The 5,107-nt window shown below is 38.2% G+C and overlaps 1 protein-coding gene and 1 pseudogene across 1 annotated transcript in view; one reads left to right on the top strand and one right to left on the bottom strand.

Moving 5' to 3' along the window:
- The window catches only part of LAMA1 (laminin subunit alpha 1), a 154,614-nt gene that overhangs the window by 148,296 nt on the left and 1,211 nt on the right, over positions 1-5,107 (bottom strand).
- LOC111743799 lies at positions 951-1,069 on the top strand (annotated as a pseudogene).

The raw sequence follows: 5,107 nt of genomic DNA, 5'->3' as shown, positions 1-5,107 counted from the left end.
TGATCTACTAAACTTAAACATCTTCTTCATTGTTGCAGAGAATTTCCTGGGGTTCTGGCAGGAAATTATGAAGGAATGGAACAAAATGCAGGAAATTCTTTAATGGGAAAAGATGGCACTTTCCACAAATACTGATTTATCTAAATTTGACCTTCTCACCAGTAACACAGAAGGTTCTCTGGCACAAGAGTTTGGGTCATACTGCCTGCTGAGCCAACAGATCAGACTTGAAGATAACTTCGGGAATGAAAAGATTCCGACTTCAAATGGTAGATTCAAAAAAGAAAAAATTAATGTACACACACACACACACACACACACACACACACACACGCTGAAATCAGGATCTCAAGTATTTCTATGCTAGGGTTTCTGGATTAACAATCTGAGATAAATGCTTACCTAGGCAAGAATGTTATCTACCAAACTGATTTGGAATCTCATTGCTTCCATTGTCTGTCTCCCGCCCCCAAGCAAGACATAAATCACTGGAAACAAGTTAATCCAAAGAAAGCTCTCCTGATATAGGCTAGAGAAAACAAAGACTCAAGTGGAAGAATTCTGTGCTATTAAATGGTTACTCTGAGCACTGTCACCCTCAGCAAAAAGGACATGAAAATGCAATGAATTCAGCTATAGTGTGATGTTTCATGCTGAAATAGCTCCCCGGCAGGCATGTTCCAACAGAACCCAAGTTCACGACCTTAACTAAATTACTCTATAAAAGATTTTTCTCATTAATTTTGAAATGCATTTATTTATTCAATTGTCCAAGGATACATATTAGTATTGTAGAAATAAAACAAATAAAAGAACTATTTACAAACATGTAAATAAGCTACATGCATCTTTCATCGGAGACTATAGGTTCTCTTGTTCATCCAAACGTTTCTGAGGAATCTAACTAAAAACTTTACCTAAAGTCTATAATCAAGATTTCTCTCTGGTTGTACTATGGCCATGCCACCCTGAATTAGCTGGCTCCAGTCTGATCCCGAAAGCTAAGCAGGGTTGGGCGTGGTTAGTACTTGGATGGGAGACCACCTAGGAAGACCAGGTGCTGTAGGAGTAAAAAATAAAATTAAAAAAATAAGGGATTATAACTGACAAGGTCCTTGCAATCTGTGAGGTCAATCAAGGGTTGCCTCACCTAAAAAACAAAAAATTAAAAAAAGATTTGTCTCTGGTCGTCTCCAGTTAACTTTTGTATCTAAAGTGCACGCTTACATTTATTCATTAGAAATGATTTTTTTAAATTAAATTTCTGTCTGGCACAGGTGTTCCAATAATAAATCGTACTTCTTGATAAAATAAATACACTATCCTAAACTTCTAATAGAATTATTCTTAAACTTGACTTCTCTACATCATAAATCTCCCAAAATACAGCTTATTAATGCTGTGGTACACAATACTTTTAGAAGGAGTACAATGTCATGAAATCAATTGATGATCTAATTTTTAAATTCCGAAAGATCTAGGAAACATGGGTTTAAGTTTAATACTTTTCTGTCAAAGACCATCTTGGAAGGGACAAGTTGGAAGGTAAAAAGTTTACAAGTATATGCATTCATTAAGTGATGTATCACTATCCTACAATAGGTACATTGAAGAAGTAGTGTGAGGGAGGGTAGTGGAGAGAAGAATATTGTTTCATGTTTTGTCAGGAAATAATGGGTACCTCCCTTACACTATCAGTGAAGAAGTAGGTTCATGAAGTAACTTGCTTTTGAGAGTTACATGAAGAAACATCTATGGAAGGATATTCAAGAAAACAAAAGTAGTGGTTGCCTCAAAAGAAGGGGACGAAGTCAAGATTAACCTTCTCCCCTATACCTTTAGTACCTTTTGAATTGTGTACCCTGGCTTATTTATTCAAAAATATTTTTTTTAGGTGACTTGATTCATAAGTAAAAATATTAATTTCAGTTTGGCTTAACAAAGATAGTGGTTATTAACTCTTGGAAATATTGCAAAGCAATGAACAGGCAGATATAAATAAAACATCTCTGCCTTTGAGAAGCCCAAACCAGTGAGTGAGGCAAAAATCGCGAGGCAATTGTTTACAGCACCATGATCAGTAGAGTAAGTACAGCAATAGCACTAAGTGGAGAGCACTAGTTGAGCAGCACCTGATAAATACTTCAGCATCCAGGGACCGGGAAGGTTTTCCAAGATGTTATAACCCAAACAGGAGACTTGTCCTGCACTTAACAGCCCATGTGCCGGGAAACACTGGTAAGCTATGAATAGTTGCAGGCGTGCCCAAGGTAATGCCCCTCAGCTCTAGAACAAGAGGCAAACTGGAGTCTCAACCTCCTCGGTTTACCTCCAGTGTGATGTGTGCCGGTGTCATTTTGTGCGTGCACGTTAGGAAGTGAAGGGCTTAGGAAGCGTTAGCCCAACATAGGGTGGTGTCTCCAGAAAAATTACAGTGGTAGCAGTACTGAGGAGGGAAAAGAGGGGAGGAGAGAGGCCCAGTGAAGGAACGGTCATCATATTTCATGGGAAAAACAAACAATTGCCAAGCCTAGTCAGCAACAGACAAAAAATGAGAGACAGACTACAAAGATTTTTCAGGAGGTAAAATCAACAAGTCTTAACGACCAAGTGAATATGGGCAATGAAAGAGGGCGGGGGTCCAGGATGGTGAGCATGCGTGGCAGGCGTGACAGGAGGAGCCTTCATCAGAGATTGCATGCCTATGACACTAGGGTGTGCCCAACACAACCCATGTTTCTCTTGTGTTATTTAATCACATTAATCCTAACCATTTCATAGACAGGAAGGCTGAGATGTTAAGAATTCAGAGATGTAAAAAAACTTAATATGAGCCAATATCATGGCTCATCAAAGTAACAGGTCTGGCATTTGGACACAAGACTTTGATTCCAAATCTAGACTCCAAATTTCTTAACAATTGTATATCCCAGAAAATATAGCTTGGAAGAGAGCCTTCCTAATAGTTATGTGTAAAATAGTAATACTGTAATGATGCTTGTAGATAATGTTTATTGAGGGCTAACTCTGTACCAGGCACTATTCTAAGCACTTTCTTTCATTGTTTCATTTCATCATTAACAGACTCTTCTGGGAGGCACCATTATTATTCCCATTTTACAGATCCTGAAACTAAAGCACAGAGAAGTTAAGCAGTTTGCCCAATTTCCCACAGCTAGTAAGGCCAGAGAATAAAATACCTAAAGTATCAAGATTTATCTTGTCATTTCCCTATAAAAACTTTCTGTAGATGATAATGAATATTTATAGGACTTTATAAATGAATTATTATAAACTGATAAGGTATGTCAAGGATGATTACCTTAAAATAAGTGGTCACATTAATATTTTATGATACTGGCTTATAAAGCAGTGCAATTCTAAGAGTGGCACTAGATACAAACACCGTATATGTTTATTTCATATCCTTGTCACATATGAATTTTCAATCATGCTAAATTAACTGCAGATGTAGACTTTATATTTAATGTCTGGAAAGGAAGAAGGGAAAAAAGAGTGGGCCAAAGTCCAGGAGATGTAAGAGGTGGGCAGTGATGTTTTATTATACACATCCTTGTTTCCAACTGCTAAAATCAATATTTTTTCATTGGCCCTTACTTGAGGAATATGGCTACAGAAAAGAAAAATGCAGCTTTGAAATCCATTCAGGCACACACACTTTACTGGTGAGTACATGCATGCTAAAAATTAATACTACGTCATTTATGAGAATGAAGTAAAATTTCTTCTATTCATAGTATGTATATTTTTTTTCCCTTATACTTGGAATTGTCTATTTGTTACTTAGGGGTCAAAAAAAAAAAAAAAAAAAGACCGATTAAAACAAAAGAGTCGATGAGCCAACATGTGAAGCAACTATAATTCTATGTAATTGTGAGCTGTGGACTTAATGCATTAATTTTAGAAACACACCACCTCTTATAATGTGTTCAGATATAGCTAACTTTAAACAGGTTACATTTCAAAGGAAATTGAGCTATTGGGTCATATACTGTGAGTAGTAAAGTAATCCAGAGAGGCTGCAGAAATGATAGAGAACTACTAATAATCTGAATGCTACTAGATAATGACCATTTTTAAAAAATATAAGCACTAGATAGCAGCAAAGGTGATACAGGTCAGGATTCTTTTGTTATTTTATTATGACCAAATTATACCATTTCATTCACTCATGCTATTTACACAGGGCACAGATTATTTTAAAAAAAACATACACACACAAAAAAACTCCTTCAAAGATGCTTGTTGGGAAGGGTGATGGCCGATGACTGGGAAATGGAAGGCGGTGTTAAAGATTCAAAGACTCCAGCTGTGGGTGGTTGGCCTCAGCATCTTAAAGCAGGAAAGCCCCATGTGGTCCCACTTTCTCCAAACACCATTCATAACCGCCCAGGCCAAAAGTGCTGAGCCCCCGAGGGGAAAGGAAACATTCAGGGCATCTCCTCAGTCTAGGACTTTCAATTTCTTATAACAATAAAGCTAAGTCAAGCTGTCGCTATCCACCCTGTGGGAAAACAGGGACGAGTTCACTTTCTGCAACCTGGGGGAAATGAGTTCGGCTTGCAGCGTCCAAGCCTTCTCTCCCCTAGGCCGGCTCCTTTTTTTTTTTTTTTTTCCACGGATAACTGTGCAAATTCCCTCTTCTTGCCCTATCTCCGCGCTAAGCAGACGCGGAGCTATTCAAAGCCGCGTTGCCAGCTCCGGTCCAGTGCTTTCATCATGAATGCTTGAATGAATGGGATGGTCTCGTTTCTGCAGTTACCAACTCAGCACAATGCCAAAACACACATTTTTCTCACGGCAGTATTTCGCATTCCGCCTATCTAGTTTTGACCTGTACTTTTTTCCTTTAAATTCAATGACGTGTATTTGTGGGCATATGCCCATGATCATCTGTTGCATACACTAAGATGTTTTCAACAAATATTTGTGACCGCTTAGCCAACAAGTCGCGACGCTGGGAAGATTTAACCCAATGGGTAGAGTGGAGAATAAAGTTGTCCGCAGAAAGGAAAAAGTTTCCGTTTTCTCTTGAGATTGAGAGGAGTTTTGAAAATTCGCTTCCCAGCCTTGCTACATTAGCCAC

The sequence above is a fragment of the Pteropus vampyrus genome, unplaced genomic scaffold (genome assembly GCF_000151845.1).
Source record: "Pteropus vampyrus isolate Shadow unplaced genomic scaffold, Pvam_2.0 Scaffold122, whole genome shotgun sequence".
NCBI classification, from domain to species: Eukaryota; Metazoa; Chordata; class Mammalia; order Chiroptera; family Pteropodidae; genus Pteropus; species Pteropus vampyrus.
This window is presented reverse-complemented; position numbering and strand designations above follow the sequence as displayed.